Here is a 13,555-nt window from a genome sequence, read left to right on the forward strand (position 1 = left end):
TTCCCACCGGTTAATCGACGTGTGACAACACCGGTAATACCGGTATCACCGTTGGGGTGGGGGTGTTAGTTCGTTTGAGTTTCCCTATTTTCTTCGCTTTCAAATGGCTTGTAAAAGTGCTGTGCGCACTTTACTTTCACTTTCAAATTAGCGGCAATTCAGCGTTGATTCAATTCAAGCAACAACAATGTCAAACTCAGAACTTTTATAATTATATTAAATAATTATTATAATATAATATTAAATAAATAAGAAATTAATGTTTAAAAAAACTTCCAGTCAATAGGCTTTTCAAAATCTAAAATATTGCCAAACAGGCGCCTTTGCATTTCCTTTCTAAACAATCTTCTGCCATCGTCTTGTCTTTCTCACCTCACTCTTGTCAGTCAGCTCGACTCACTCTCCTCACGTGATAAATAAAATCTGACTCCTGCTCCGTGGTGCACTGTCGTTCGCGAACGGTTCGGTACGCTGCATTGAGCGTTTAGTTTTTAAAAGTGTCTGTCCTCTAACTGAACTAGGCTAAATGATTTTTGTTACTATAAAAAAATCAAAACGACGGTGGGGGGCGGTGCCGCGGTAGGCAAATGACGTAACCGGTGTTGCGGCTTAACACCGGTATAACCGAAAACACCATCTATCGCAGCAAGCCTAGTTCACATTAAAGTAATTGATGGCAAAGCCGAGAACATGCACAATCAGTGATGTGTGAAACTCCTGCTCATTAAATCAATTCTTTCCAGGATAATGATTTATTCTTGTTTATGCGTCAAACAAGTGGGCTGGATGCTGCTTTGCAGGTGAATACATGCAGACTACCCCGTTTGTGTCCAGCCATCTGGATCAAACAGAGAGTCGCTCGTTTTATGAAGCTCCGGTCCTGTGATTTCGATAGATTTCTCTCTTATAACGTGCTCTATGTGGCGGGTGGCCAGGCGGTCGCCATGAGTGGAGTTTGTGGGGGTTTCAGGGGTCTGGATCCGAAGAGATGCTGGTGTTCGGCTCCCGCATTGTTCCAGTAAAGTTACTTTGATTCCTCGTGACGCACAGAGAAGTCTCTTCAGCGCAGCTTGGAGGAGGAAAATGAGAGCGAAATGTGCGAGGAAAAACCACCTGGTTAATGTTTGCAGGATTCTCAGTGCACGCCCACACTACCTCTGCTATTCTGATGACGGGGCTGTCTCTCTCTCTCGTTTGATTCGTGAACGAATCATTGATTTTAACTGATTCTTTTTCAGTCGAATCGATTGGCAAAGCAAAGGTAAAACTCAGTTGCGACTTATGGAAGCCGGTTTACGTTATTAAATGATAGTATATGATTTACCTATTAATTCTCATTGGCCTGGTTTCACAGACAGGGTTTAGATTAAGTCAGGATTAGGCCTTAATTCAATTAAATCATTTAAGTAGTTTTTATAAACGTGCCTTAGAAAAAAAAACATTACTGGGGTGCATAGACAAATGCAGAAAAATGGCACTGACATATTTTTAAGATATGCTTTTTCAAAGCTTTTTCGTAGTTATGAGTATGTTATCATATTAAGGACATTTTTTTGTAATTATGAGTTAATAATTCTCATAATGATGACTTAAGATTTTATGATAGTTAGAAATGGTCTCATAATAACCCTGAAGTTAATAATAAAACAAGTGGGCTGGATGCTGCTTTGCAGTTGAATACATGCAGACTATACTCAGATAACTGTTGCATCCCTTCTTTAGAAAGTTGTCTATGAAAATGAAAAGGCTGATTCATTCAGCCATTTTTTCAGTGACTCATTAGTACTGCATTATGTTTATAATACAACAGATAATTTAGATTTTTTAATGCTTGTTCGAACTCAAAATTATATGTTATAACCATTAGCCTCAAGTTACTAATCATACAAAGTATTGAATAGAAGTACACTTATGTCAAGCTGCTGTAACATTTATTCCTTAAAACTAACTAGCATCTATGTTATTTGTACTTATTGTATAAACTTATTTTTTAATAATAAATTATCCATTAGCCTCACGCTAGTATCTAATGCTTGTGGTCAAGTACTAACTAGCTGATGGGTTGCCTGAACAAAAGTTGACTAACATGATATCTTGATGTCTTAATTCAAAGTCAAATAGGTTTCGGCATATTAAAATATTAACAAGTCATCTCAAAAATTCAAAACTCAGTGACAGTGAGAGGCTAAAAAATGTCAACTCTGTTGTATGTAATGGCCTCTGTTGCTAGTGTTACTGGAAATCACCAACTGTCGCTGAAAATCAATGTAAATGTAAATCGCTGTGTATGTAAACAACCCAAAACTAAACGTATACAAGAAAAAAAAACCTAGTTAATATACATCTCACTGTTTCACTATCATCAGATCCATTTGGTGTATCTAAATACTTAAGTTACTAACGAGACTGAAAAATATTACAGTCAATATAGGTCAAAGTATTAGTATTTAGAAAATAGGTATGCGCAAAAAATAAAAAAACAGATAGTAGTAGTACGTTTTTAATGAATGCATGTTAATATGGCTTGCCATAATGAAACACTAAAGCGCAACACTGTTATATCTCGCCGGTACATTGTTAAATGTACTGTAAGTGTATCGGTGTTTCATAGCGAAAGGTGAATGGAGACATTGAATCGACTCCAGTTACTTTCTTTAGAAATGTTCGTGTTCATTAAATATTTATACTCTTTTACCCATCCAATGCCTCCAGCACTCTTACCTTGCAGATTCTGCACACGGATAAACAAAGTAGTTTTGCTTTCACAACGAAACCCAGCGTCACACGCGGCGGCGGCTAGAGTGAGGAACGGCCGGCGGGCTGAGTGAGAGGAGGCAGGTGAGCTTGAGAACAGTGCGGCCGGCGGATTCGACGAAGGAGCGGCCGGCGGGCTTGCGGCGCTTCAGTAGGCCTAGTGTAGCCTTCTTCTCTAGAAAATTCTAGAAAGTGCCACTAAATGAAATGTAGCCTACACTTAAGGCTATTGATAAATATTAACTTTAATCAAAGTTCCTACATCAAACAATGTTAAATCCAATTTGCAAATATAATAACAATCAGTTTTTTCTTATTTCTTTTAAATAGCCTAGCCTATCACATTTCTCATTAGCCTACTATGAGATCCTTAGCCGTCATGAGAATCGCAAACTCATAATTAACCTTTAATATCTTATTATTGTGAATCACATAATCAAATCTCCACATCACACGCGATGTTTTTAAGGCTCAAAAGAACAGGTGAATCTGTTTTGAGATTCGATTCATTTGAACGGACCGTCATAGTAAATCGGTTCATTAAAATGAATCAGACTTTCCAACACTGGTCTCTCTCGCTCTTTATCGCTGACGAAAGACGTCTTGGACGAATTCTGTCTGTATGCGGTGTTGTGCGGCATATGGGTCGTGTAAATGTGAAGGACACCACAGTCGTTCATACGTGGCTTCGCTGCGCATGTTTTACACAATGACCGAGCTAAATCTGCTTCATGTGATGTGCTTGAGATTCGATTCATTTGAACGGACGGTCATAGTAAATCGGTTCATTAAAATGAATCAGACTTTCCAACACTGGTCTCTTTCGCTCTTTATCGCTGACGAAAGACGTCTTGGACGAATTCTGTCTGTATGCGGTGTTGTGTGGCATATGGGTCGTGTAAATGTGAAGGACACCACAGTCGTTCATACGTGGCTTCGCTGCACATGTTTTACACAATGACCGAGCTAAATCTGCTTCATGTGATGTGCAAATCACCTACCCACCCCCATCCCGCGAGCACATATCTGAATGATCGTTTAAAGTGAGCTGTAATGGACAACCATCTATTATCGTGACCGGTCCTGCAGAACTTTTCTAATGAAACCAACAAACACTGCACAAGTCAATCTGATAAGAAACAAGAAAGTCGTGGTAAAGGTTATCGATTAAACCATTGTAAACTGGTGCAGAGAGCAGCACAGTAGCTTAAACTACTGTGGGTCCTATTTTGATCCGCCTGTTTTTGCTCTTGATGGAATTTAATCATTCAGAAACATGCGTGAACAAGAGATTACTGATATATCATCACTAAATCAGCTTCTAAATCAGCAAACATGTTCTTTTTAAAGTCTCACAAGCCTTCAAAATTTTATCAGTAGCCCCTGACACCTTTAATGGAAAGCACATATTGGTTTTGCTCGTCACTGTGTAGGTTACAAAATTGTTGCTTGCAAAACTTCACATCTATAATAATTATTGATTATACATAAACGTAATAACCTGATACTTCATAATGAATGCTCCTTTAGTTCAGTAATAGGATATTAGCCTATTTTTCAATGCAAAGTAAAAGCAAGTGCCTAATAAAGGTTCTTCATGTGTTCTTAACTGTATAAGAGATCATAGGTAATCTTGTACCTAAGAGAGCACCTAACGGCTTCCTTTAGAAAATGTATTGTAGTAATAAGGTGTACAGTCAGTTGACTACAACATCGTGATATTTGGTCCCAAAGCAACCCATTATAGTATATTAACAGGGATTTCCTGAGGAGCAGTGGAGTGCTGCTAACAACCATGTGCATGAGAGAGACAGAGAACAAGAGTTGTAACAGTGCTGTTGTTTTGCATTGCAGTGATTATGATGAGACATGTCTGTGAAGGTCAGTTATGCAGAATATTCATAAAGATCGATGGGCAGCAGCGTTCACCCACCCTCTGTTCCAGGCAGAGGCGGCTGTTGTGTAACAGGGAAGAAGATGAGAAGTAAAAACCGCCCACAGACAGAAGCTGGAACAAAATATTTCATCCATAGATCTTTGTCCTTAGCATCTCTTTACACTCTTATAAAGCAATGTTCAATAATGGGCATTTGTTAGACTGTACAACACTATCTGAGACTGTCCATGCTTTTTGGAAATTACTGATCTTATCTGTTTGAGCTATTTACATCGATTTGCCTACAATGCATGTCTATAGTCGAATAGTAGCAGTTTTGAAAGACATGCAGTGAAGCATATTATACTGAAAAAGCAAATAATATTGTTTTAATTCCTTAGGACCTTGGGATAATATCACTTGTTTGCATTTCAAATACATTTCTTTATCTGCTAATACTCCTACCCTGTAATAATCACACAAGAATGCTGTGCAATTCATCACAAGCCATGTTGAGACTCAGGTTCAGTTACAGCAGCCTGAGGGCTTCATGGTAGGTATGATGCTGTTGTGGCAGACAGTCAATCAAACGGAAAACCATGAGATATTGAAATAGGGGCTATGAACTGAAGAGAAGCATTAACTTTAATGCACCATTGGAACTTACTTATGATGCTTATCAGGTCATAAAACCAACAACATCGGAGTTCATAAAACAATCCTTTGAATTACAATAACACCGTGGGTGGATTTTTCATTATATTGTTTTATTTCACTGGTATATTTATGTAAAGTAAGTATACATGACCGGAATAAACTCTATGCAAACTTGACTTTGTTAAGTGGAAGAGTGCAAATCATAACCCAATGCAAGTATGCACTGAACGCGTTGCTGCAGGGGGCGCTCCAGCAGAAATGAGTGTATATTTTTTCTTTGGTTTCTTTAGTTGTTTTTATATTTTAAGTTAACTACTGTCATGATAAAGTAGCAATTTAAAGAGAATATTGTCATACAATATCTTAACAACTTACCTGATTAAAAAACAAAAACTACTCTATGTAACTTTTTTTTTTTACCACCAGACTGACGCAAGCAAACATATGGAAGCCCTTTTCCGCCAGTGAATAAAAAAATTAAAAAGCTAATTGCGACTTTTTCTCACAATTGTGAGTTTACATCTCGCAATTCTGACTTTTTTCTTAGAACAGTGAGATATAAACTCACAATTGCAAGTAATAAAGTGTAAACTCACGATTCTGAAATTTGTTCAGAATTGCATGATATAAATTTGCCGTTGCGAGTTAAAGTCAGAATTGTGTGATATAAACTCTTAATTGCGAGAAAAAAAATGAGAATTGCGAGATATAAACTCGCAAATCTGAGAAATAAAGTCGCAATTCTGTGAAATAAAGTCAGAATTGCAAGATGTAAATGCGCAATTGCAAGAAAAATAGTCGCAATTTTTTTTATATTTTAGTCAGTGGCGAAAATGGTCTTCCATACTAACGCCCAAATATGGTAGACCAGGCCAGACACGCATTGGTGTACTTCCATAAAATGTTTCAACCAATCCGATTTCAGGAGAAAAAGGAACTATTTTATCAGGTGTCGATTTTTGTATGAATTTGTAAGATGTGATTTGTATGAAAACGTACGATTTTTAGGAAATTTAAGCATGAAGTTATATATAAAACTTATGATAAAAAAATACAAATAAAAACTAAGCATGAAGGTCCACCCCTAGGCTAGCCGTCAGTGTGGCATTCAAAATTGTACAAAAACATACATGCAAATCATCCGCCAATTCGCCAAAACATAAAATAGGTATGAACTGCCATGTGAGTGTATTGTTTCAGCCTTTGGATTTCCACAGTCAATACTTCAAGAATTTGCATTGTTGATCATTATTGGAAACAATCATTTTAAAACCTCAAGGGAGTCAGTGAGCTTTGGATTTTGATTCATATTGACACCAACTGAATCTATATTTAATTTAGGCAGAAATTTTGCCTGTAGACTTGACACTCACCTTATTTTGATGTGGGCCACAGCTGTTTTGTGTATCTTGTGCATTGACCCGAGGCTCTGATGTGATGCCACTAGTTGCTGCAGTAGCACTGATTAGATTGATTTTTTCTGCTTTACAGAACAAGTGACCTGCTAATGCTGCCAACACACTGGTGCCGACCATCTGTCCTCTGAGAAACACTGAGGAGGCTACAGTGATGTCACAGTTGAACAGCAGTGGACATATGAACACTAATGAAGCACAATACTTGATCCATTCATCATGGAATTCTGATAGTAGTACATCATCTTTGTGCAGAAGATCCAGATATATCTCATCACCCTATCTTGCGTTTGATCCCAAGGTCAGTAGGAACATTTAACCAGGTTTTGTGGTTCACCATAAAAGGGCACGGCCTCCAACCTTACCTTAGTGGTCTTCAAAACACTGACCACTACAAAGGCGTCATTAAGCTCTGGGTTTAGCATGCATTCATTAAAAGGGTCATTCCATATATCAGGTCAGTCAGTCAAGCCATTTGCATTCACCGCAGATGAACCCAGCTTGTGCTGCTCTGAAGAACGCAGATCTCATGACATAATTGTTGGCATATTCAACTACAGTAGCTGCAATAAAAAGCTTATGATAGGAGATGTTATCACATGCTCTTCCCTTGGTAAATGTTTAAATAATTCACACTTAGGCATAGCTAACTACTACAGTGAACATACTATTCAATTTTGCAACTGTTGTAATAACATACACAAAACTGGTATTTTGGTATTAGTTGATATTAACCTACAAGTAATGAAAGAAAATCATTTAGACTCGTCTCTCATTTTCATCTTCACTTACAGTAAAGCACTTACACTGGAAGGCATTCTGGAGAGTTTAAAACAGATACATTAAGGTTATATTTTATTACAGCTCTTATATTAAATCGTCATCACAAAATATGTGTAGTAAATCATTTGTGTTTGTTTATGGCACCAATTTATTGTTTTGACTACTGTTCTGGGTGGATGATCTTCTGGTAATGCACTACAGGTGTAATTCTTTTGGGTAGTGGTTGCTCTGTGTAAACAATACTTTGTAGATAGTTACATCATAGTAACACTCTTTCTGAAATCCTCCTGCATATAATGCAAAGTTACCATGTTTACTGGCTTTAAATGACTAACAGGAGCTGAAAGATTGAATATACATAATGTTAACAAGTCTAATGTTAGCATAAATTTAAATAGTCTTTAAAATATTTAATAATAAATACCTGTATATTATACGATTTTGGTAAGATTTTTTTTTTATAATGGTTACTTTTATTCAGCAAAAATACATACAATTGATCAAAAAGTGACAAAATATTTCTATTTCTTTTGAACTTTTTATTTATCAAAGAATCCTGAAAAATGTTATCATATTAGATCATATTAGAATGACTTCTGAAGGATAATGTGACACTAAAGACTGGAGTAATGGCTGCTGAAAATTCAGCTTTGCATCACAGGAATTCATTTCTTTTTAAAATATATTAAATTAGAAACATGTATTTTAAATTGTAATAATACTTCACAATGTTAATGTTTTTACTGTATTTTTTATCATATAAATGCAGTCTTTCAAAAAAATTTAAAAAAATGGTACAGACACCAAACTAGACACAGACAGAGACAGATATTTCAGTTGGCAGGGCTTCAAATGAAGCTTTTTTTTTTTTTTTTTAAAAGAGCTGTCAATTTGCATTTTCCAAGACATTCCCAGTGGAAAGCACCTCTGACATGGGAACCTTGGCTGCCATGGCAACATGCCACAAAATTAAATATTTACTGCAGTGCTTCAGGCCAACAAGTGTAATAAAATAGATTTCACAATGACATTAAGCCATTTGTTACGCTTGCTGATTAATTAACAATGACAGGGCTACAAAAAAATCATCCAGTTTGCTCAAGTGATATAGCTTCTTGATTTTTATAGTCACACACTTTCCTTAATATGTCACACAAGGTTAAAAATGTCCAGACTTTGGCACATTATTAAACCAACAAAAAAAACTGCAGTCTTTAGCAATGCGAGTCATGTCCGGCACATTAACAACAGCAGTTTATCATGTGACCAGGAGCTCTTGGTGTGTTTTTCATATCCTACTTAAGCCAACAAATGTGTAACTTGTACTCAAGTCAAAAGTTAAGTGGCTAAATGTGATTACGCCACATGCTAGAGCACATCCGGCTAGTGTGACTACAGCTTCATCTCAGAAATGTCTTCTGCCAAGATAATTCTATTACCATAAAGTGTGGATTTCCGTTTGCGTCACACAAGGTTGATGTGGTTCATCTTTCTTTATTCAATGAACATGGTCAATATGTGTGGGGGTCCAGAGTAAGAATTACTGATTAAACCGACTGAACAAAGTTCAACTCATTGGTGGGTCAGTGTTATTTGTGTAAAGCAGTGTACAACTTTGTACAAGTTATATACTTATTAATATTTTGCTCATATTTTTCAGTTTTCATTTTTAGTTGTTTTTGTCATTTTGAAATATTTCTATATAGCTTTCATGTAATTTTATTTTAGTTATAGTAATTTTAGAACTTATTTAAATTTAAAGTTTATAATCTATTAATATTTTATTTCATTTAAACACTATTTAATTGAACAATTTTTATTTATTTATTTTTAAATAATATTAGTTATAGTTTATTATGGTTTGCTAGAACTAAAACCATTAAAAGCATTTTCATTACTTGAAACATTACTTTAATTAGCTTCATACCTTCAAAGTCACCTCTTGTTTTGCAGATAAAGGGTACTTTTTTTTTAATTGGTTTTTGGTTAATGTGTCACAGTGTGTGTGAGTTTAAAGCAGGGGTGTCAAACTCAAATCCTGGAGGGCCGGAGCCCTGCAGTTTTGTTCCAACCCTGCTCCAACACACATACAATGTATTATTTTACCATGTCAAATAAGCCTGAAGGACTTAATTAGTTGGATCAGGTGTGTTTAATTAGGGTTGAATCTAAACTCTGCAGGCTCCGGCCCTCCAGGAATTGAGTTTGACACCCCTGGTTTAAAGGGTGAAGAGCTGCAGAAACACAGTTACCCTCCAATGAAATGAATCTGGGTAAATGATCACTGTATTATTCAAAGCCCTTTACTTTCACCTGAATGGCTAATGTACATCATGCCTTGATCTGGATTCCTCCTCCAGAAGTTCTAGGCATCAGCAAACAAACATGATTTGGATCGCACTGAAATGACACATGGCATTTCCACACCAGAGAAATATCTGCCCATTGCGGAGCAGGAAGGAAACGGCAGTGTGAAATCTGCTGCTGCGCATGTGGATGAGCGTGTAGGACAGATCCAACTCTTTCCCACTCGCATTTGAATAAATTAGGCCATGCAAGTATGCTTTACCATTAAAGTCATACCATCATATCTGTATGCCAAATAGGCGAGAGTTCACATACACACCTCGAAGACAAACAACCACCTGACTACACAGTGACTTTGTCAATAAACCCACACCGCTATGACCAATATTTAACTAAAACATATCTGTGCAGTCTGATAGTGACTCAAATAGCTGTTCTTACAGCACTGTGCAGGATCCTTCAATTACATCTAGTTTCCCTTTAGCTGGTGACCTAAATGAAACGAAAAACGAATCGGAAGTGACAGAGTACCACATGCATTGTTGCTAAGGCAACCAAGAAATGACAAATCTATGCAAATCAACACCCAAATGCTTATTTCCTTAACCATAGCTAGTCTGGTCCTAAAATGTAAACTGATGAAATGTAAAAGCTTCCTCCTTTCCAACTATCCGAAGCAAATTAATTAATTCGTAAAGTAACCTCAGGCTGAACTTATGACCTTACATGGCCCCTATTGATATGGAAGACCTAGCTGTGCTCTATTGCGTGATGTTTATTCTCACCTGCACTCTGGTTTTGTGTTACATTATCATTGCACACATCTTGTCAGACCAGTTCAGCTTTGGTTTAATGCTGAATGCAGATAAACAGATACGTTTCCTGCTAAAAGAGGATCACTGGCTTTCAGAATGGGAATCTTGATATTGAGTCACACATTTATCTATTCAATCTCAAGTCCATAGCAACAAAAGAAACACAAACAGTACTGAAAATGCACTGCATGTTTATTGCCTGGAGTAAAATACAAAAATACTGGTTATATGCTTCATACCGTATATATATATATATATATTTTTTTTTTTAATCAGTTTAAACATACATCATAGGAGTTTCATCCAAAATATGGTAATAAAATAAATGTTTAAACTTTTTTGTTAATACATTGTCCTTCATGCATTTGAAATCGCTATAATTTCTACATGCTTTCATTTGATTTTGTTAGCTGTCTTTGAAAACAATTTCCAGTACTTTCTTCCCAAATGAAATATCTCCAATGAGAAAACTCTCCCATTCACACAGTGCTGTAAACTAGCTATATTAGCATACATTATATGGTGATCTTGTAACACAGCTGAACCGTTTAACAGAATTTTGTACAGTCTAGCATTTGCAGCCTAATGGGACATACAGTGTTACTGATGAAACAAGCATAGATCATTAAAGGGTTTGCAGTGACATAAATAGAGATTAAAGGAATAGTTCACTTAAAAATAAAAATTTGCTAAAAAATGAAATTTACCATGCATCACTTGCTCACCAATGGATCCTCTGCAGTGAATGGGTGCCGTCAGAATGAGAGTCCAAACAACTGATAAAAACATCACAATAATCCACAAGTAATCTAGTCCATCAGTTAATGTATTGTGAAGCGAAAAGTTGTGTGTTTGTAAGAAACAAATCCATTATTAAATCATCACTTCGGGATAAAATACCAGTCCGTAATCCATAATAATAATAAGTCCTGGTGTCCACTCACATCAAAATCCACCAGCATATTAGTTAACAGTGCTTGATCTGTGCATAGTTCTCTCCTGATTCATATGAGTTTTTGTTTTGTTTTGTTTTGTACTACTGAACAAACCAATATTATGGATAGAGGACACGTATTGCCAGGAGCAACGATTTAAAGTTGGTTTGAAAATGATGGATTTGTTTATTATAAACAGTTTTTTGATCCAAAAGACATTAATTGATGGACTGGAGTGGTGTTGATTACTTGTGGATTATTGTTGTTTTTATCAGCTGTTTGGACTCTCATTCTGACGGCACCCATTCACTGCAGAGGATCCACTGGTGAGCAGGTGATGTAATGCTACATTTCTCCAAATCTGTTCTGATGAAGAAACAAACTCATCTACATCTTGAAAGGCCTGAGGAGTACATTTTCAGCAAATTTTCATTTTTGGGTGACTATTCCTTTAAATACAAACTATAAAGCAGTGCAATAAACTGATATGCCGGGCTTCAACATTACAGTTTCTTTTAGAAAATGAAGCATATTTTTTGTTAAGTCTCTTTCTGGCCATGCACTATTATTAATGCATTTAACATTAGATAGTGCATCACATATTAATGTAAATTACAGTTTTAACATAGGAGAGATATGTAGAGGTCTGAATACGATTTTAAAAGGGCATTTTGCTACAGGATAAAAGCAGTTCAGTGCGGTGTGTGTATGTGTAATACTACTCAAAGCTGTAAAGCCATGCAATTGGCCTCTAAATAACATATCTAACACTGCAAACATAAAGCTCAAGGATGCGTTCAAAGAGGATTTTGAATTTTGCCAGCTCTGAAAGATAGAGCATTTGTCAGAGAAGCCTTTGTTCTGGACAAAAAATAAATCAAGGCATTCCTTTCATCAAACCATGACCTTAAAGAAGCAGTCCTGAAAGAATAACTGAACTCAACCTCTGATGGTTTTGGGCCCTAAGAAATCCCAGCTGAGACACTGCTTGCAAAAAAAGGAAAGAAAACAGACTAAGAAGGTCACAGAGTTCCAATATTCTGTTCAAAAAAGGGCATTCTCCCCAAACAGGGCTATTTTTACTCCATAATCTATGCCTGCAAAACACACTTACAATAACGTTTAACAACAATCACAGGCAAACCAATGCCAAAACTCAGTCTTAAAGCTCAAAAATGTGATTCTGCAATCACGACTTCCAAAAACCGTTGAAAAAAACTGTCTATTCTATGAACGCATGTGCATAGCACCTTTGCTATGGAGTGATACAGGAATGTCTGAGTTGATTTTGACCGTTTCCTCTTCTAAAATTCACCAATATATCAAGAACATTTCAAGCTGAACTTAGTTTTGAAACTTTTAGATGATAGTCTTATCTATGACATCAGAATCAATACCCGCAACACAGTGATAAGTTATATCCTATTATCAAACACAGTTTAGTTTTCGAGTGGCCCGAGTAAAACCGCAAACAAAAGATTTTAAACAAGTGGTATGAATAAAAACATGCACAATTCTGCTTAAATATAAGACATACCACAGTATTAAAATTATTTATATGAATAGCTCACCCAAAATTTTTTCATTCTGTCATCCCTCATGTCTTTAAGATAGTTTTATTATCTTTATTCATACAAAGAATGCCAGTGGGATTCAAAACAACACTGGACCCAATTGACTTTCATTGTATAGACAAAATTTTTTGTTACATATAAGAAAGTGAATCAAACATGTTTGGAAGAACATGAGGGTGAGTAAATGATGGCAGAACATCTTTTTTGGGTGAACTATCCGTTTAAGCATTTAATAACTAGCTACAAACAGAACGAACATAAAAACATGAAGGATTTGCGATGGATCCTGAGTAGATGTCTTTATGGGAGTTTTGCTCTTTGAAAAAGCTGCATTGGTTTCTCCAAACGCCTGTAGAGAAATTAACAGCTTGAATCATGTCGAGCAGGTTGTGAGCGTCTATGCCACCCACCCACTCACACTTTCACTTTCACTCTCACT

General features: G+C 36.3%; 1 protein-coding gene across 1 annotated transcript in view; it reads right to left on the reverse strand.

Moving 5' to 3' along the window:
• Positions 1–2,737, reverse strand: part of LOC107693116 (calmin-like) — a 28,484-nt gene extending 25,747 nt beyond the window's left edge. Inside the window, exon 1 of the mRNA XM_016492375.1 lies at positions 2,722–2,737. The gene's annotated coding sequence lies outside the window, so the exon portion shown is untranslated. The remainder of the gene's footprint in view (positions 1–2,721) is intronic.
• Between the last annotated feature and the right edge of the window lie 10,818 nt (positions 2,738–13,555).

This window comes from Sinocyclocheilus anshuiensis, unplaced genomic scaffold, assembly GCF_001515605.1.
Source record: "Sinocyclocheilus anshuiensis isolate Anshui unplaced genomic scaffold, SAMN03320099.WGS_v1.1 scaffold222, whole genome shotgun sequence".
NCBI lineage: Eukaryota > Metazoa > Chordata > Actinopteri > Cypriniformes > Cyprinidae > Sinocyclocheilus > Sinocyclocheilus anshuiensis.